Source organism: Sorex araneus, chromosome 1, assembly GCF_027595985.1.
Source record: "Sorex araneus isolate mSorAra2 chromosome 1, mSorAra2.pri, whole genome shotgun sequence".
NCBI lineage: Eukaryota > Metazoa > Chordata > Mammalia > Eulipotyphla > Soricidae > Sorex > Sorex araneus.
Window position 1 is genome coordinate 347179026 of NC_073302.1, and position 21599 is coordinate 347200624.

Sequence of the window (21599 nt, forward strand, 5' to 3'; positions counted from 1 at the left end):
ATGTTTTCTAATTTAAAAAATTACAACTACCAATTTTAATTTAATCTTTGTACCTTACACATATAAATTCTTTCATATACCTAATATGTTTTCTAATTTAAAAAATTACAACTACCGATTTTGTGAAGAGGCGAAGGCTGAGCGGTTGAGACAACGTTTCCTACCTCAATCAAGCAGCAGTCGACTTCTCCACATAGAACCTGGGAGTAGGAGATTCAGAATTGAATCTCTTCTCCCTCCCCCTTTGTGAGATTTTTTTGATCTTCAGCTACATTCTTTCTGACTGCGTGAGGAACTTAATCATCAAAGATAATGGCCAGCGATGTTACCAACAAGACAGACCGTCGCTCCATGAATTCCCGTGTATTCATTGGGAATCTGAATACTCTGTTGGTCAAGAAGTCTGCTGGAGAGGCAATCTTCTCAAAATATGGCAAAATTTTTGGCTGCTCTGTTCATAAGGGCTTTGCCTTTGTTCAGTATGGTAATGAGAGAAATGCCCGCACTGCTGTGGCGGGAGAGGAATGGCAAGATGATTGCTGGCCAGGTTTTAGACATTAATCTGGCTGCAGAGCCAAAAGTGAACCGAGGAAAAGCAGGTGTGAAACGATCTGCAGTGGAGATGTACGGCTCCTCTTTTGATTTGGACTATGACTTTCAACGGGAAAGTCATATTATGAAGGATGTATAGTTATCAAGCACGTGTTCCTCCTTCTCCCCCTATTGCTTGGGCTGTAGTGCCCTCAAAACGCCAGCGTGTATCAGGAAACACCTCACGAAGGGGCAAAAGTGGCTTCAATTCTAAGAGTGGACAGAGAGGATCTTCCAAGTCTGGAAAGTTGAAAGGAGATGATATTCAGGCTATCAAGAAGGAATTGACTCAGATAAAACAAAAAGTGGATTCTCTACTGGAAAACCTGGAAAAAATAGAAAAGGAACAAAGCAAACAAGCAGTAGAGATGAAGAATGACAAATCAGAAGAGGAGCAGAGCAGCAGCTCCCTGAAGAAGGATGAGACTAATGTGAAGATGGAATCTGAGGGGGGTCCAGATGACTCTGCTGAAGAGGGGGACCTGCTCAATGATGATGATAATGAAGATGGGGGGAAGACCAGCTGGAGTTGATCAAGGATGATGAAAAAGAGGCTGAGGAAGGAAAGGATGACAGAGACAGCTCCAAGGGCGAGGATGACTCTTAAGTACATAGTGGGGTTTAGAAATCTTGTCCCATTATTTCTTTATCTAGGCATTTGTCTAAGATCAACACCAGATCCTCTCCCCTAGTATCTTCAGCACATGCTCACTGTTCTTCCCATCCTTGTCCTTTCCATGTTCATTAATTCATATTGCCCTGTGCCTAGTCCCATTTTCACTTCCTTTGACACTCCTAGTAGTTATGTTAAGTCTTGCCCCGTAATTTTTGCTTTTAATTTTGATACCTCTTTATGACTTAACAATAAAAAGGACGTATGGTTTTTTTAAAAAAAATTACAACTACCAAGCCATAATGGTTCACTGAGGTCAAAGGAAATAATGAACAGAATAAAATAAAAATCATCAGCCTCACTTCTAGAGAAATGTATAATTAATATTTTGATTCACCAAATTATTTCACTATTTTGTCCTTTTGTCCAATAAACTTATGTGTGTGTGTACTTTTTGTTGTTGTTAACTTAAAATTATTTTATACAGTGCAATTACATGACTTTTATCCTCATGGTAAATCATAATTTGTACAAACATGTCATCTTAACCATTTACAGTACATTAAAACAGCATTGTTCATTTATAATTTTGTGGGGCATCACAGTTATTTCCAAGCATTTTATAACCGTTAAACATTAATTTCCCATTACCTATATCACCCCAAACACGAGTCATAACTATTCTACTTTCAGACCCCATAAATGTTTCCATTTTAGGTACCTCAGATAAACGGAATTTGTACTTCTTCACTGGCTGACCTTTTGTCACCAGGATGTCAGTTCAGTTTCTGAGTATGTGGATCCTTGAGCAATGTGTGAAGATCTGCACGTGGACCCCTGATGTTTACCAAGTTGTGGTTTATTGTGCAGTTTAAGTCGTAGGAGCTGGGCCCCTCCTGAGATCTCGGCCTCTCTCGTTAACCCATAAAAATTGTCCCTTTTCTGTCCTCTCCCATCCAGTGTACAAAGACCAGGTCCTGTCCCAGGCTGTAGCTGACCCACTGTATGATAGACCTGGGGACCCTGACCAGCGCAGATGGAGGGACAGAGTTGAATAAAGGGAAGAAATAGGAGTTTATCTGGGGTGTGCGCCCAGGCAAACCCTACGGACCTCTGAAGAGGCTGGAGTAGAGCAGCACCCTGGGAGAGACTAAGCATATTTTAAGTTGTCTTGGGTGGGAAAGGTAACCAAGACCAGGGGGAGTGGCACCCTTGCCAAGGCCGGGATAGAGGCGGGGCGCTACCAGGCTTGGGATGGGCCATAGCCCTGTCATTAGTGCCCGAGGGAGCAGCATGCTCTCTGACTCTGGGAAGGTGCAGCTACTTCATCAGCTGGCAGCCATGTGGCCCCCAGTGACTCTTACACTGTACCGCTTCTGTGTCCATGACTGTGGCTGGGAGCCTGTTACTTGTGTGCCCTTGCTGGGGGTGGCTGCTCTTTCTCTGGTCCATCACTGGGATTTTGAGACTCGCCTCTGCAGGTCCATGGCCCTTTGTCCTTTGAGGTTGGTTTTTTTTTTTTTTTTTTTTTTTTCCTTTTGGGTTTCCTGTTTTCTAGGCCACATGCCTATGGGTGAGAACTGCTATTTTCCTACCATCCACTGGGGCACTGGGGAGGGGGTCAAAGAGGAAGCTACCTTATTGGACCCCCTTTTACCTGACTGTTTTCCACCCCCAGCCATCTCATCATCTATTTGAATGATTACCTGTGGGCAAGATTTAAGAGGACCAATGAACTGGACCATCTGGCACTTCTCTCTTTCACTTTTCACTTCCACTGTAACATTCTTCACTAAGCTTTAATATTTTCAAGTTGTAGCAGTGCCAGAACATAATTATTTCAATTTACTCTCTCTCTCCTCTCTCTCTCTCTTTCTGTCTGTGTATGCATGTAGTGCCAGGGGTCAAACCACATTCTCACAAATGCGCAGCAAGTGCTCTACCACATCCCTGGCCCCCTGAGTTGTATCCATCTTCAGTGATTATGAATAATGCTGGTTTATAGGTGTTTGAGTTCCAGTTCTCAATTATTTTGGATATATATCTAGAATTAAAGGATCATATGATGATTCTTTTTAATTAAAGCATAATTTTTAATTAATTAAGGATAATTATCTGTGTGTCATGGGAAAGGGTGTTTGGGGGCCATTCTTGGTGGTGCTTGGGTTGGTAGGTGTTTGGTGGACCACACAATGCTGGGGATCAAACCTGGGACCTTCTGTTGGCAAAGCATGTGCTCAGCCCACTGACCCATATCTCCTGCCTTATGATCTGAGGTTCCACCACACTCTTGTCCATACTGGATGTACCATCTTACATTCCTGCATGCAATCAACAAGTCTCCAATGTTCTACATTCTCACCAATACTTATTCTTTCCAATCTGAGAGCTCATAGACATTCTAATGCGTAGAAAGTATTTTCTCATTAAGGTTTTGGTCTGTATTTTCTAATGACTAATGAAGCTTAGCATCTTTTCACATGACAATTGATCATTTCTTCTCTTCTTAGGAAAAATATCTATTAAAGCACCTTATACATTTCTAAAAATTATTCACTGTCACTGACATCCTGTTGCTTATCAATGTGCACAAGCAGGCACCATAACATCTCCATTGTGAGACTTGTTGTTACTTTTTTTGGCATATTGAATATGCCACGGGTAGCTTGCCAGGCTCTGCCATGCGGGCGAGATACTCTCAGTAGCTTGCCGGGCATTCCGAGAGGGACGGAGGAATCGAACCCAGGTTGGCAGCGTGCAAGGCAAATCCCTACCCACTGTGCTACCGCTCCAGCCCCTAAAAATTATTACTTCTTTATTTGTCTTGTTTTGGAGCCATATTCAGTCCTTGGTGACTACTTCCAGATCAGTGCTCAGAGTCACTCCCAGCAGTGTTCAAGGGTCATACATTGCTGGGTATTTGTTTATTTATTTTTTATTATTTTAAGTTATTCACAATAATTTATTACATTCAATATTTCAACACCAATCCCACCACCATTACACTTCCCAACCACCATTATTTCAAATTTTTTCACCATCACCCAAGCCTGTTCCAAAGGTAGATGCTAAATAATTTGTTTTGTATTGCTTGTTATGAATAATCCACAAAAAATGATCAAAAAGCTTTCCTTTGAAGAAAGTATGTGAAAATTGTTGTATCTCAACTTGGAGTCATTAAGCTCCTTATTAGGGATCACTACCATGTTGTATGCTAATATATATGTATATATATATACACATATATATATATGTGTGTGTGTCTTTTTTTAATCAAGATCAGTTGCCTTCTACTATACATCCCCTCAAATATGGTGTGCTACTCTTAGCATATCAGTGGCAAAAATTATGAGATGTTGCTTCAGGAATTCTAAAGTTTTAAATAGGGTGCTAGAGCTGGAGTTAAATTTTTAACTGGATGGTGATTTGGGGGTCCAGAGAATCTCTGCAGCATGTTTCTCTCTTCTGAGATTTATTTGTGAGTCTCTGGATCATGACCATTAATGGCACCCAAAGGCAGTTCATGGGCATGACCGCTAGGCAGCCAGGAGCAAGATGGGGGCAGGGGGGGCATTCCTGACTGTGAGAGCCTGGAGGTTTCAGTCACAAAACCCGCATACCTGGGTTTTTCAGCGGATTCATTCTCATTCATGAGGGGCTCTTCTGGAGCCTGTGAAGATCAGCTGTGAGTGTGTTGGCAACTGGGTTCTGGAGTTTGTGGCTGTCGGGGTTCTGCTGGGGCAGGCAGAGGGATATACCTGGCACCCTCCAAGGTTTCTCGGGTGAAGTCAGCTTGGCACAGGGCGAAGTGGCATCTCTGCAATTGCTGGGGATTTAATCTGGGGGCTCTGGCATGCAAAGCAGCTGACTGAGCTACTCCCCAGGCCAAATTATCTTTTTTTTTTCAAATGTATTGTTCACTTATAGGAGTTTCTTATATATTCTGGATATTAATCTCCTGTCATGTATAATTTGCAAGGGTATGATTTTTGTTTGTTTTCCTTTTCTATACCTGGGATCCAACCCAGAACTTCACACATACAAGAAAAATTCCCTACTACTGAGCTACATACTTTAACTGATTTGCAAGCATTTTTTTCCCATTACTTTGGTTATCATTTTACTTTCTTGGTGCTGTATTCACTGTCACTGTCACTGTTCATCGATTTGCTCAAGCGGGCACCAGTAACGTCTCTATTTGAGGTTTGTTGTTACTGTTTTTGGCATATCGAATATGCCATGGATAGCTTGCCAGGCTCTGCTGTGCGGGCGGGATACTCTCGGTAGCTTGCCCGGCTCTCTGAGAGGGATAGAGAATCGAACCTGGGTCAGCTGTGTGCAAGTATTATTTATTTTAATTAATTAGGAGATATGTGAGACACCTTACAATGTTCAGGAGGTACTCCTGGCTCTGTGCTCAGTGCCAGAAGTAAACCCTGAGCACTGCCAGGTTTGATCCCAAGTTCCCCAAATCAATCAATCGCTTAAAAGTAAATAAAGGTACTGCTCAAGGGATCGTATGTGTTGCTAGAGAACAAACGGGGCTCAACACATGCAAGGCAAGTGCCCTAACCTCTATACTATCTCTCTGGTTTAATGGTGATATCTTGAATACACTAGAGTTTTAAATTGTTATAAATTTCAGTTTCTCTATTTTTTTTTTCTGTTTTCATCCTGCTTTTGTGTTATACCCAAGAAATTGTGGCCAAATCCAATATCACAAAAATTTTCCCCTTTCCTTTCAATAGCTCTATTTTAGACCTTTTGTTGTTATTGCTGCTGTTGTGGGGGTTCTTGTTGTTGTTGTTTGTGGGATACACCAGGTGATGCTCAGGGGTTATTCCTAGCTCTGAACTCAGGGGTTACTCCCAGCAGTGCACAGGGACCACACAGGATACAAAGAATGAAACTCAAGTTGGCCCTACCCACTGTTCTATCTCTCCAGTCTCTGTCTAGGTCTTTAAGGCATTCTTAGACAATTTTTAATAAGCTAAAGATACAGCTTCATTCTTTTGCAGGTAGATATCCAAGTTTTCCCAGGACAATCTGTTGAAGACTGTCTTTTCTCTTTTTGATAGTCTTGACACCTCTGTTCAAAATTAACAGATCAGAGATGCGAGGGTTTATTTCTGGGCTCTCTATTCCATTAATCTATATGCTTGTCCTCAGGCCAGTTCTGCACTATTTTAGTTACTATAATTTTGCAATAAAATGTAAAATCAGGAAATGAGTCACCAAACTTAGTTCTTTCTCAAGATTGTTTTGGCTACTAGATTCCCTTGAGATTCCATATAAGGTTGAGATAATCTTTCTGTTTCTGCAAAAAGCATCATTGAAGTTTTCCTTGGAATTGCATTGCATCTGTAAATTTCTCTGGACAGTGTTGTCATCTTAATATCCATGAACACTGGGTATCTCTGTACTTATTTGTTATAAATTTTTTAGAGCATTGCTTCATTTAACCCTTCTGGTGCTATTATAAATATGTAACATATTTATTATAGATATAAAAGACATATTTCCTTCTCAGATTGTTTCTTGCTTCTTTATAGAAAGGCAACAAATTTGAGGCAGAGCGATAGTATGGTGTGTAAGGCGCTTGCCTTGCATGTGACCTATCTGGGTTCAATCTCCTGGGTGCCCCCAGCACTGTTAGACATGATTTCTGAGCACAAAGCCAGGAGTAAACCCTGAGCACAAACAAGTATGGGCCTCCTCCAAAAAACAAAATGTTTTAATAAAATAAAGGTAACCAATTCTTTTTCCTTTTTATTCTTGTTTTTTTTCCAGCCACACCCAGTGGTGCTCCTAGCTTTGTGCTCCTTCCTGGCAGCACTCTGGGGACCATGATGTGCTGGGAGTAGAAGCAGATCTCCTGCATGCAGAGCCTGATCTCCAGCCCTTGAGCTGTCTTTCTGGTCCCAAAATGTAACTGATTTTTTAAAAGTACATTATTAAAAGTCATTTGTAAAATATAATGGTATGCCTTTACTTTCTCGAGTAACTAGAGAGACGGGGAGACTAGAGAGACGGTCAGTCCTCACATGTGCAAGAGCTCAAGTTTGTTTTCAGGCTTTTTCCTATCTTCCAGATTTTTTTTTTCTGAGAGTTTTTCTGAGTCTCATCTTGAAGCTCCAGGATCTTTTCTCAGCTGCTGTTAATCTGCTCCTAAGATCTTAAGGTGATATATTTGTTTTTAATATCACCTAACATACTCTTTGTGTAAAAACACAAAAAAGAAAAAGAAAGGGCGAAGGCAACACCGCACCGGGGAGGTTGAATGGCGATGATGAGGCAGGTGAAGGAAAGAATGGAGCCAAGATGGTTGGTCTCAATCGCAGTTTATTCCAATCTTCTCTCTATAACTCCCATCTCTCTCTCTGATCCTCCTGGAACTCCCCGCCAGCCCCCTCATACAGCCACCTTAAATCCCCGTGCATCTGGCTCTGGATGCTGCAATAGGGGGTAAAGTTCTATCCCTTAGGGGATGCTTTCACTAGGACAGAATCTCTTTCAGCAGGACATCCGCCCAAGAGCGGAATCCCATGGGTGTGTTTCTCCTCTCTTTGTCTAACTAACATATAGGTATTCATATTATAAATCATTTTGTATGGACATAGCAAGAGACGCATTAAGCTTATAGAATTGCTCTCCAGGGTCACCTCGATCTCAGACTACAGCGCTCAGGCCAGATTAGTCTTTCCTAGCCCTAGCAGGGCCCTAGTCTCGTCGTTGCTTTTGGATCATGACATGACATGCCCATGACCAAGCTCTCAACATATAGTTAAGCATTAGGCGCTTTGGCCAGGCCCTTCTCGATGCCAGGGTAGCACACAACTCACCGTTTGCCCTGGGTCCGTCCCGTCTCTCGTCGGGACCCTGCTTTTGGGGGTGCTAGGAAGTAAGGGCAGCTGAGGCTTAGGTCGAGAGAACAGATGCCCAAGAATGAATAATATTTAAAGCCAATTAAATCCCATGTTACCAAAGTATATTAATAAATGTCTTTCTTTGTCCACACAAAAAGGATATTGTTTTAAAGTAAACTATTCAAAAGACATAAGAGAGGAGAAAGACAATATTAACTTACAATACAAGCTCACTGTCCTAGCAAGGTCTGACTTTACAAATTAACAGAGTTTGATTAGAGGAAGAGCAGATAAACTGGTAGAAGTGGTTGCAGATCAACAAAGGAATGGGAGTGACTCAGGAGCACTTTGATGGGCGTGACTGATATACCTAAGATCCCAGTGGCAAGGGGAGCAGGACATACCAATGTAGTCTAGAATTGTTTAGAGATTATTACCAGATAAACCCAAACTCTGTGGCAAGGGAGAAAGGACAAACCAATGATATCCAACACTCTTCATTTCTGATTATAGTTTTTTCACCTCAGCTCTCTTATGCTTTGCTATCTACGCAGCTGTTTCTTTGGGCTCATTAAACATCCTCAACATTCACACAGCTTTGTCTTTGCCTTCACACCCAGGGCTTTTCAAACAATGTGAATCACAATATCAAAGCCCTCTGCCTTCTCAAGAACAAAAAGCCAGTAGCTGTTAGACCCTAGAACCTGTACACTCTCCAGGAACACACTACAATCACTAAATGTCAAGAGCAGAGAAACCTGAAACATTTTAGAACTTATTTGCCTAAGCCTTTGCTTTCCTTGGAGATTAAAGGGCCGCTGAGAAGCAGTGACTCCGGGTGGCATTGGTCATGGCTGCAGACCCAGTGCCAGGGATCCGATGGCTGCCTGAATGATGCCTTTTGGTTCTTGGCTGCTGATTTGTCTAACCTACTAACCTGCAGTCATTATTTCAGTATTTGTCAGTGACAATCCCTGAACTATGTATTGTCTATTTGTTTGGGACCATACTTGACAGTGGCCAGGGCTTACTCCTGACTCTGCACTCAGACCACTCCTGGTGGGGCTTAGGGGGCCATATGGGGTTCCGGGAATGGAACTGAAGTTGGCCACATGGAAGGCAAGCTCCTAACTCCCTATACTCTTTCCCCTTGGGTCTTTTGTTCTGGTAGAAAACTCCTAAAGGTTCAGGGAGTCTTTCTTTACCTTTACCTGTGCCTCAGGAAAGGTGGAGGGCAGCTGGCTACCCTTTCTCCACCTTTACCTGTGCTTCCTGGAGGAGTGGAGCAGGGTCCTTGACCTACCCTTGAGGGTCCTTCTCAGGAGGGTCCCTAAAGATCCACCATCTGTCTGAAGAGACAGACCTACCATGGACTCTGAGGAATGTTGGCACAGACAGCACACTCCCCCCTACCCCTCCTCCATCCCCCGCGCCCCCCCCCCAGCTCCCTCTAATCTCTTCTCCATATTGTCAACTTCCTGTGAGCAACAGCATGGGAGGGATGGGAGCATGGAGGGAGAGGGGTAAGCTTCTCCTTGGCTTTTACTTCTGCTGCTTTCTCTCCCTAAAACTCTGTCGGAGCACGACCAGCACCTGGAGTTTTGTACTTATAATTTTGACTCTAGGAATCTTTCAAGAAGCTGTGAAAGTGAGAGTGTATGGTACCAAGACCCACACAGGGAATTTTTGTTGCTTAAGGGCTTACTCCTGGCTCTTCTCTCAGGGATCACTCCTGGCAAGGCTCCAGACCATTGCCAGCAATTGAACCAGAATCAGCTACATGCAGAATCAGCTACATGCAAATCCAGCACTTAAAACCTGTACTATTTCTCCAGCTCTTGGTAATTAATATTAATACCATATTTGGTTGGACTGGAGCAATAGATTTGCCTTGCACATGGCCAACCCAGGTTCAATTCCTCTGTCCTTCTCGGAGAGCCTGGCAAGCTGCTGAGAGTACCCTGCCCGCACGGCAGAGCCTGGCAAGCTCCCCGTGGCGTAGTCAAAATGCCAAAACAGTAACAACAAGTCTCACAGTGGAGACATTACTGGCGCCCGCTAGAGCACCATTACTGAACAATGGGATGACAGTGCTACAGTGCTACCATATTTGGTCCTAATTAGACAAAACACTTTAGGAAAATGAAAAGAAATTTCACACACCCCCAAATCATCATAACTGTATCATTGTATCACTGTCATCCAGACATTCATCAATTTGCTCAAGCAGGCACTAGTAGCGTCTTCATTTGTCCCTGTTTGCATGCTAGTGTAGCCCGATGGCATCTGCTTGCTCCAGGAACACAACACAAAAAGCACATTGTTGTTACTGTTTTGGGTATATAGAATACGTCATGGGTAGCTTGCCAGGCTCTGCCGTATGGGGAAAAATTAATTAATTAATTAATTAATTAAAATTCAAATTAAAATAAAGAGGTCGCATGGCCACGTGGCCGTGTGCTCCAGGAAAAATTGTGTTGCTCTCTTCCGGGAGCTTTGTTTTATAGTTTCTGGATCTTGGCCATTGACGAAATTACATGGCGCTGGGGGCAGTTTGTAGGTGTGACTGCCAAGCTACTGGAAAACTGGGGATCTGAGTGGAGAAGGCCTAGTCCCGATCCAAGCAGGTTTGGAGATCTCAGCCCTGGGTCCCGCACACCTGGGTTCCTCTGCCGGTTCCTTCATGTGTGAGGTTCGTTCGAGTGTGTGGAGAGTGCCCTTAAGCATGGCTGTGGCTAGGTTCTGGAGGTTTTCGGCTGCCAGGGCTCTGCTTGGGGTGGGGAGGGAAACTCAACCCACCCCCCTCCAAGGGGACCCCAGTGAAGACAGCATGGCGTGGGGGTAGGAGATTCTTTTTGTATGATAATGGGTAAGGCACTTGCTTTGCACGCAGGTAACCTGGGTCCAACCCTTGGCACCCTATATGTCCCCCACTCAGTCCCACCAGGAGTGAGTCCTACATGCAGAGCCAAGAAAATGCCCTGAGCAACAGGGGATGTGACTCCAAAACAAAACAAAAAACCCCTCTAACCTCACTAGTAAATCTAAGAGACAAAAGTGACATACTCGCCCAGTCTGGGTATGAAACAGTCAAGTCTGTAAGAGGTTGGTCCCTAGCACATCCTGGTACATTGGTACATTGGTACAGACATTCCTGAACAGAAAATGAAGCCCCACTGGCAAGCCAAAGATTTTCTGGGATGAAAATCTAGCCAATCAACACTCAACAACTTTCCACCAATTAGAGCTGCACTGAATGAGCCCCTCATTTGCATACATCACCCTCTCATTTGCATAAAGCAGCCCCCATAAAGAGACTAACTCTGACTCTGCTGTTTTATATCTCTGACTTCCTGGGGGACTGACACACACCCAAATCTTCCTGGGTCTATAACCTCCAGACTGCAGTTTTGAAGCATCACATAAATGACATTTGAACCCACAACAAATTCTAGCTTCTCTGCCAATGTCAGGGGCTTTTCTAATGCCATATTTTAAAATTTTTTAATTATTTTAAAAACAGTACTAGCAAGAGTCCTTTAAGATTCAATCTTGATGCCTAAATATTTTCTAGCTTTTAATAAAAATTAAGTTTTTTCAAATAACCCCAGAAGACTGTACATGAGTATAATAGAGAATAATATTCAAAAGCATTAAAATACTTTCATTTTCATTATTTAGTTTTGGATTTGGGGGCCATACCTGCAAGTGCTCAGGACCCCAAACACTGCTGGGGGAATGATTGGCCACAAGCAAGGTGAGCACCTTACCCCCTGTAACTCTCTCCAGCCCTTCATTCCCTGAGTATTTCTATTTGTGTCTCTCACATAAGGAAATGAGCTAAAATATGGAAAAAGACCTTTAAGCCAAAATTTAGCCAACATCATAAATGATATGAAAAATCAAATAATCTAAATATTCAGCCCTTTGGAAATGGTTCTAAAATGTGTCATGGGAACAGTGACATAAGTGGACTAGAGCACGTGCTTTGCAAGCCAGGGACCCAGGCTCCCTGGTCCGACATGTGGTCGCCTGATCCCCACAAGGGCCGACCCCTGACCACAGAGCAGGCAGTAGCCCTTGAGTACTGCAGAGTATGGCCCCCAAACCAAAGAAATAAAAATTAGCATAAATAGTGACATACTCACTGGGTAGAATATTACACTGTGTAAGGACTGGTGATAGGTATGTTAGTCCTAGGACCAAGAGAATCAGAGAGCAACTCCCCTTTACAGTCTCCTTGGGAGCTGAATTGTTTTGTCTTACACACAACATTTTAAAGCTAAAATCTCTGGAATCCAAAGATTGTAAATCACCAATGAATTAATTACACTATGAGCAAATTAATCAAGAGCTGAAAATACCATATTAAGAGAATACAATATAAATGTATTCCTTTCTGCACATTTCCTGGCCAAAATAATAATGATGTGTTTTGTTTTGTTTCGGGGTCATACCTGACGATGCTCAGGACTTACTTCTGACTCTGTGCTGAGAGATCACTCCTGTTGGTGCTCGAGGGACGCTACAGGGTGCTGGGGATTGTCAGCTGTGTGTTCTGTCTCTCCAGTCTGATGATAATGACTATTATCAAAATAATGCCTAATACTTTGTCAGATTTTGATAAAACTAGCCAGGGAGGGTTGCTAGGTGGTTTGTGCCATCTCATTTTATTTTCATTTTATACATTTTGCAAGGCCTGCCTGTGCACAGTGTTTTTATGTGCTTTTTTCCCTAGATATTATTTTCTAAAAAACAACAAGAACACTGTGTTTAAGAGTGACATTGGTTTATGAGTGTCAATGTTTACAGATTTTAGGGGTACAGTGGTACCATATCATAGCCCACCTAAGTGCTGACAAATGTTAATAGTTCTAGCTGGGTCTCTGGGGGATGTTAGATATTGGGGACCCTACGAGCATAGTATCACTTTTGGATTAGATTTGGGGTGAGTTTGGGTGTTGGGCCATCCCTAGCAGTGCTCAGAGGCTGCTCCTGACTCTGTGCTCAGGAGTGATCCCAGTAGTGCTCAGAGGACCATATGTGGTGCCAGGAATTCAAGCCAGATTTGGCAGGATGCAAGGCGAGGGCCTTAACCCATGTGTATCTCTCCAGCCTGTCTTTGCTTTTTGGGTTGGTGATCAGGGAGTACTTCTGGCGTGTTTCTCCCAGTAGTGCCCAGGGGACCAGGCAGGCCCCTGATTGCCTGGTCCCTCAGCATACAAAGCTAGTGCTCTGGCTCTGAGAGCTAATTCCTCACCCCTGGTTATAGTTTTAACAAGCTTTTGTGTGTTGGAAAGAGAAGGGTGTGTGTGCAAGGCAGGGTACTGAATTTGCAAAATCAGTGCTCTGTTCCCTCAGCTGACAGGCCTGGACACAGACCAGGGTCCCAGACCCTGTAGGAAATGACAAGTCAGGATAAGAGCTCAATGAAACTCAGAACAGAGGTGGTCCCTGCCCCCAGAAGCTGGCCAGGCTCTGGCACATGCGTCACAGGGGGCCTGTTCCCAGGGGCAGGCGGTGCCCCCCCTGCTGAGTGTGGTCTTGGCAGGGCGAGGGTCAGGGCTGGGAATCCAGGAGAGCCTGGTCTTCCCACTGTTGGGGTAGAGTGCGGGAAATAGCCCCTGGAATCCACTGGTGAGTGAAGGATACCTGCACTTACAGCCCTTTGGTGTACACTTGGCCTAGACGCACCCCTGTCCAGACAGCCAGGGATAGAGGAAGACTCTTCTCCTCGCATTCCTCAGAGAGCCCTGAGCTTCCTGCCTGCCAGGGCCAGAAGAGCTTCCAGTGGCACTTTGCAAATCCCGAAGGAGCCAGCCAGTCCCACACAAACCCTGAAGTCAGGACATTTCTCTTTTCTTGCTCACTTCTTTCATGCATTTGAATTTGGATTTTAGGTATTTGTTTGGCAGTGGAGGGGTTTCCATGACCACTGCCCACTGGGTCTGGAGGAGTCACTGCGAGGGCTTGGGGTTTGGGGGACCTCCAGGGCCACCCCAAATGCATTCAGGGGCTCCACATCTCCACCCTGCAGTGTTGGGGTGTCAGAGCACTCGTGCCAGCATGAAACTAGGGTCCCATCCATGCAAAGCATGAGCTTCTGACTATCTCCCTGGCCCTGAATTTAATTTTTATTAAATTTATTGCACTTATTACATTTATGCAATATAGTATCACTGTATCACTGTCATCCTGTTGCTCATTGATTTGCTCGAGCGGGCCCCAGTAATGTCTCCATTGTGAGACTTGTTGTTACTGTTTTTGGCATGCCAAGTATGCCACGGGTAGCTTGTCAGGCTCTGCCGTGCAGGCGGGATACTCTCGGTAGCTTGCCAGGCTCTCTGAGAGGGACAGAGGAATTGGACCCGGGTCAGCCGCATGCAAGGCAAGTGCCCTACCCGCTGTTCTATCGCTCCAGCATGCAATATAGTATACCGAGTTTTTGTTTTGCTTTTGTTGGTGATTTTGGGCCACACTCGGCAGAGCTAAGGGCCTGGTCCTGGGGGTGGGGAGGAGCATATGTGGTGCCAGAGTCTGAATACAGAAAAACCATGTGCAAAACAAGTACCCTACCCACTGGTCTATCACTATAGTGTGTATCACATAGGCTAAAATCTAAATACCAGTCTAGGTGATAACGAAATGAGCTGGAGCACGTCACTTCTATGTGTGAGCCCTGGCACTGCATTGTCCCCTAAGTACACTGGCTATGGCCCCCAAACCAAACCAAAATGAAAACACTGCAAGTGTTCAAGAACACAAAAGTGCTCCTACTTCCAAGCACTCCTTTCCTCTTTCTTTTTTTCTTTATCTGCAGTGCTGGGGATCAAACCCAAGGCCTCCCACATGCAAGGCAAATGCTGTACCAGCGCTCCCCACCTCCAACTCCCTCAAGTCCTCTTTTCCTAAAATGCCAGCCTTTCCAGAGATTTCTAGCTATTTCCATAATAAGGTATTGACAAGGGCTTTTTTTTTTTTTTGCTTTTTGGGTCACACCTGGTAATGCACAGGGGTTACTCCTGGCTCTGCACTCAGGAATTACCCCGGCGGTGCTCAGGGGACCATATGGGATGCTGGGATTCGAACCCGGGTTGGCCGCGTGCAAGGCAAACGCCCTACCTGCTGTGCTATCACTCCAGCCCCCGAAAAGGGCTTTTTTAGAATGGGAAAAGATCTAGAACTCTCTCTCTCTCTGTCCTCTCTCTCTGTCCCTCTCTCTCTCTGTTGCTCCCCCTCTCTCTCTTTCCCTCTCTCTCTCTCTGAGCTGCTGTGCATTCCTCCCTCCCTCACACATCATTATTAAATTAGTATGGGAGCGGGTGGCAGAGCAATAGTACAGCAGATAGAGTGTTTGCCTTGTATGTGGATTTGATCTCCAGTATCCCATATGGTCCCCGAAGACCTCCAGGAGTGATCCCTGAGCACAAAGCCAGGAGTAAGCCCTGAGCATCTCCAGATACTCGCCCAAAATAAGACAAGTGAGTATTTAGTATTTAGGTTCCCATTATTATGATGCACAATTTGTTTCTTTGAGGGGGGTGGTGGTAAAGGATGGGGAGAAGAGGCCATATTTGGTGGGTTTAGGGGACCACGGGCAGTGTGGTAACTGAACTGGGGTCAGCCACATGCCAGGCAAGCGCCTTACCTCCTGCACCGTGTCCTACCCCAGCTCTGTGGTGCTCTTCCCTCTCTGTGTCCTCATGGCCCCACCATCCCTTTGGTTCTCTCTTGGGGATCTGGGGAGTTATCGGTCTTGCTGATGTCACCAGAACTTGGCTTCCCCGCAGCTGCCTCTCACCTCCCAGGCCTTGACTTGTGCCCATTCTTCAGAGTCCCCCAGCTGACAAAAGAAAAGCTTGAGTCATTTCCTTCCCCCAGGGCACTTGCATAATTTCATTAGGAAACAGGAATGATAACAGATACTCAGGATCCGAGAGAGAGAGAGAGAGAGAGAGAGAGAGAGAGAGAGAGACAGAGAGAGACAGAGAGAGACAGAGAGAGAGAGAGAGAGAGACAGAGAGAGAGAGAGAGAGAGACAGAGACAGAGACAGAGACAGAGACAGAGACAGAGACAGACATTTGGTTTTTGTTTTTTTTCTTTTTTGGGTCACACCCGGCGATGCACAGGGGTCACTCCTGGCTCTGCACTCAGGAATTACCTCTGGTGGTGTTCAGAGGACCATATGGGATGCTGGGAATCGAACCCGGGTCGGCCGAATGCAAGGAAAGTGCCCTACCCGCTGTGCTATCCAGTCCCGAGAGAGACATTTGGAAAGCAGAATTTCCGGCGGGTGGAGGGAGAGGCCTGGGACCCATGCCCTCTGACATCATAGCATCCTCAGAATCCAGCTCGTAGGCTCTGCTGGAGGCTTGCAGGGGGATCCTCCAGCCACCCACGGGGGAGGAGTCGCCCCAAGGAAGGACTGGAGAGGCCCGGCAGGGGGAAAGCTGGGAGTCTGGGTTGGAACTGGCTTGACCTTTCCACAATGAGCTAAATATAACTAATAACTATGAAGTCAGCTGCGGTCCCCTGGGGTCATTCCAGTGGGAGGTGCCAGCCAGGGGAATCAGCGCTGGTTTGCAGTTCCAGGTCAGAGGTAGCTGGAGAAGGAGTCCTTGGAACATTCTTTTCCTCCGCAGGCAGCACTCAGAGCCATCTGCAATGGTTGTTTTCGGCTTTCACGCTGACCTTGGCCTGCAGCAAGATAACCTTCAGGCTCTCCTTGGTCACTCCAACGAGGTCTGCCTTCCAGTTCCTTATGGGAGGAACATTCCAGACTGAAACGGGATGACCCCAGAGCCGTGCAGAGAGACAGGATCTTGCTGACAGCCCTTCGGGGCGTGCTCCCACAACAGCTCTCCACCCCCACCCCTCAAATTCTGGTCCTGGAGGAGGACCAGAAGGAATATCCAAAGGCACGCTCCCCTCCCCGGAGTGGCGCTCAGGAACACTCCAGCGTCCCTCCCCTGTTCATTTACGGGACAGCCAGAAGCCGTGTCACTTGTGCAATGCTCAAATCTGGAGAGGAACTGAGCACGACTCTGTCGGCTGGAAACTGGGCTCTCTGTTAAAGAGTAACGACAGAAGGAAATGCTTCTGCAGTGGGAGGAGGGAGAGAGCAGTCACAGGTCATGGTAATACTGGTCACACACCTCTGGAAATGCCCCTCACTCTCCTTCTGATAGAGCGTGTGTCCTCAGAAGAGATCTTAACAAAATCGTTTACTCCCTTGTATCCAGGCACTTTGTGTTTGTGGAAGAAACAGACATTTTTCTGCTTATGGAGAAACTGACATTTTTTTTCTGTATTACGGGAGAAGAATGTTCTCATGTGTTCTTTTCTGTCTGTCTGTCTCTCTCTTTCTTCCTGCTCTCACAATTACTCTCTTCTTGCTCTTTCTTGCTCTCTCTCTCTCTCCCTCTCTCTCTTTCTTTCTTTCTCTCTCTCTCTCTCTCTCACACACACACACACACACACGCACACATTTCTGAGTATGATGCTAGCCCCTCGCACAGAGTCCCTCTGGGACCACCGGCCATGATGCTTCGCATCTGCCCCTTGTTCATTAGCTTCTCTGAAGTAGTTGCATGACTTCTCTGAGGCTCCGAGCTTCTTCCTTACCCAAGACTTCCTTCTGGCAATGCACAGGCACCACGTGAGATACTGGGGATCAAATGTGGGTTGGCTGTACCCACCAACTGTACTATTGCTCCAGCCCCTTATTTATTTTTCCCACCTCTCTCTCCTTTCCCACAACATCCTCCAGCCCCTTTTAAAATTTGTTTTGTTTGGGGGGTCACATGCAACAGTGCTCAGGGCTTTCTCCTGGCTCTGTGCTCAGGAATCACTCCTGGCACAGTTTGGAGGATTGGATGTGGTGTGACATCAAACCAGGATGAGTGTCATGCAAGGCAAGTTAACACCCGCTGTACTACCGCTCTGACCCTTCGAGCTTTCTTCTTTGACTACCGCCTCCTCTTAGCCCCTCCCTGCTGATGAAGGGAGCCTCTGGTGGTGCTGATTCAGAGTCAGTGGAGTGCCTCAAACCTGCTGGTGCATACCAGCCTTCTATTACAAATGTAGTTTCTGGTGCTGGGGTCATGGTTCAAAGCACTAAGGCACATGATTTGCACGTTGGGGGTCCAGGTTTGATCACCTGCACTTCAGGGCCGCCCATTCAACACCAATAACAACAAGCATACCCAGGTGTAACACCCTGGACCTGAGCAAATCTGGGCTGTCAGTGGGAGTGGCCTTTGGACCCAGAATGATCACGAAATCCCGTTGATCATCGATTTCTCGAGCGGGCTCAGTAACCTCTCCATTCGTCCTATCCCTGAGATTTTAGAAGCCTCTCTCCACTTGACCTTCCCAAGGATGCCGCATTGGAGGCTCTTTCAGGGTCAGGGGAAAGAGATCCAGCTTGTTACTGGCTTTAGCATATGAATACACCATGGGAAGCTTTCGAGGCTGTCCCATGTGGGCAGGAAACTCTCAGTAGCTTGTCAGTTTCTCCCAAAGAGAGAAGTAGGTTACAAGATATGTTGGACCCAGGGGGGCTGGAGCAATAGCACAGTGGGTAGGGCATTTGCCTTGCATGCAGCCAACCCGGGTTCGATTCCCAGCATCCCATATGGTCCCTCAAGCACCGCCAGAAGTAATTCCTGAGTGCATGAGCCAGGAGTAACCCCTGTGCATTGCTGGGTGTGACCCAAAAAGAAAAAAAAAAGATATGTTGGACACAGAACACTGCTAGGAAAGTGCTCCAGATGAATGGAACAAGATTATCTGATATCTGCGCAGCAGGCAGAACACAGAGGGTGATAATGTTCTGACCATGAGCTTCTTGGAGAGATGAAGCCACCAAGGGGAAAGGGCTGATTTCAGGAGATGGCCCACAGATAACCTTTTCTTCTCGGGCTGCCTGCTTTACTCCCTCCCAGAGACTGGAGTTCGAGAGTCAGAAGCATCTGTTGCCCTGGAACCTGTTACACTCAACTGCCTAGTGCAGGGATGGATCAGTGTGACATTGATCTTCTCTGTCCAATCAGAGCAAAGGTTCTGTGGATACTTGTGATTGTGCAGACATGCACACATGCACGCGTGCATGTGTACACACACACACACACACACACACATTCTTAGGCATGCACATACAGGAATGCATTCACAGACAAGCACATACACCCATGGGCATGCATAAAGGACTCAGATATGGGTGCGAAATGCTTATAAAAATGCTTATGAAAACAATCTTTTTAAAATAATTTAGAGGGCACCCATCTGTAATTTCCATGCGCCTAGGAAATCCCACGGCTTGTTCTCACTGCCTGCTTTTGGTGGTCTTGGGCCACTTCCCCATCCTGGATGGCTGATGCCATAGGCAGATGAAGGAGGAAACGAGGGCCAGGATCAGCCTTTTATTCCATTCTCCTCACGCGCCTGTTCCAGTCTCACTGAGCCTCCCATTCAAGTCTCACACTACCCCTCATTCCCACCTCCTCCTGTCTCTCCTGCTCATCTCTCCACACTCCCACTAGCCACCTAGGTCTTTCTCCTAGTCTCTCCCCAACTCCCCAACACTGGGGGCAGCACAATCAACATATCAAAGCCCTTCCTGATTGCCATCAGGCTCAAGGGTGAAATACCACCTAGGGGTTTTTCTCCTTTCTTTAGTCCAATAACTTAATTAACATATTAATTAACATCTTAATTCTACTTCTTAATATTAGTTATTTTGTATGGACACAGTAAGAGATACATTAAGTTGGTAGGGTGGCTCTCCTAGAGACATCTCGCTATAGATCTCAGACTATTGTGCTCAAGCCAGATTAGTTTTTCTAATCCTAGCAGGGTCCTAATCTAGTTGTTACTTTTTGGATCATGACAGAATTTGTCCATGACCATGCTCTTAACTTGTAGTTAAGTATTATGGAGCTTTGGCCTGGCCCATTTCGATGCCAGGGTAGCTCAGAGCTTGCCCTGGGTCCATCCAGTCTCCAGTCAGGACCCTGCTTTGGGGTGGTAGGAAGTAAGGGCAACTGAGGCATAAATCGAAAGAACAGATGCCCAGGAGTGAATATTATTCGAAGTCCACTAATTCCCAAGTTACAAAAGCATAGCATTGACTGTTTTCCTGTGTCTATACAAAAAGGATATTGCTCTGGATTAACTATGCAAAGGACTTAAGGAGAAGAAAAAAAGCAATATTTACAAGTTAACAGAGTCTGATTAGGTGATAAAAGTAATTGACTGGTTGGGGAAGCAGAGCACAAAGAAAGAGTTTACAGATAAACATAGAGGAATGGGAGCACTGTGATGGGAGTAACCCAATAAACTAAGCTCCCTGTGGCAAAGCAGAAAGGACAAACCAATGCTATCCTACACCCATCTTCTTCTGTTTCCTTATCATGGATGTGAGTCCTTTGCCTCCTCTCTCCTGTTCAATTCACTGTGAGAAACAGCTGCCATGGATTACGCTTCCTCTGTATTCCTTTTCTTTCTCTGCATCCAAGTTTGTTCGTTCCCCAGGGCACGCAAGGAAACCTGTGACTTCTTGGAAACAAATCTCCGTGAGTCCTTACTCTTTACCTCAAGTGCTGTGATCTCGAAGCTGGAGAGAGTAGCGCACTTAGAGGATTTGCCTTGCATGTGGCGGGCCTGGGTTTGATCCCTGGCATCCCAGGAGTGACTCCTGGGTGCAGACCCAAGAATAACCCCTGAGCACCACTGGGTTGCCAGAAAAAGCACACCAAATCAAGACAAACCAAAACAAACCAAAAAACCAAGTGCTGTCCTCTCACTTCAATCAGTCCACTATCTGCAAGATGACACTTCCGTTCCCAACACTGAATTCTCCTCATGTATCTCGGAGGCACTTCAGCCCCACTCTACACCAGTCTACACTGGTGGAACAGTCTACACTGATGGGCCAGTCTACATTGATGTGCCAGTCTATACTGATGGGTCAGTCTACACTGAAGGGCTGGTCTACACTGATGAGTCACTACACTGATGGGTCAGTCTATACTGATGTGCCAGTCTACACTGATGTGCCAGTCTATACTGATGGGCCAGTCTACACTAATGGGCCAGTCTATACTGATGGATTAGTCTATACTAATGGGCCAGTCTACACTGATGGGCCAGACTACACTGATAGGTCAGTCTATACTGATGGGCCAGTCTACACTGATAGGCCAATCTACACTGATGGGCCAGTCTACACTGATCTCTCATCTACTGGACTTGATTCCTTTTTTTTGTATTTTGTTTTTGGGTCACACCCACTATACTTTCACTCCAGCCCTGGACCCTGGCTCCTTTTCTTGACTTTTTCTCCCATTGCCTATTCTTGGTAACTCCCATGGAAACCCATGACATTCTGCTTACCAGTCTTTTCCTGTCCTTCTCATTCTAGAAACTCATTCTAGAAGACCTGCTCCTTCTCATTCTAGAAACATGCACAGTTTTTCATTCTCATAGTTCCTTCTACCTTCAAAGGTCTTCATCTCCATTATTTTGT

General features: G+C 45.6%; 2 pseudogenes; one reads left to right on the forward strand and one right to left on the reverse strand.

The window, feature by feature from the left end:
* LOC129400653 (craniofacial development protein 2-like) overlaps positions 1-21599 on the reverse strand; it is a 115979-nt pseudogene that overhangs the window by 88393 nt on the left and 5987 nt on the right.
* LOC101551290 (heterogeneous nuclear ribonucleoproteins C1/C2-like) lies at positions 313-1198 on the forward strand (annotated as a pseudogene).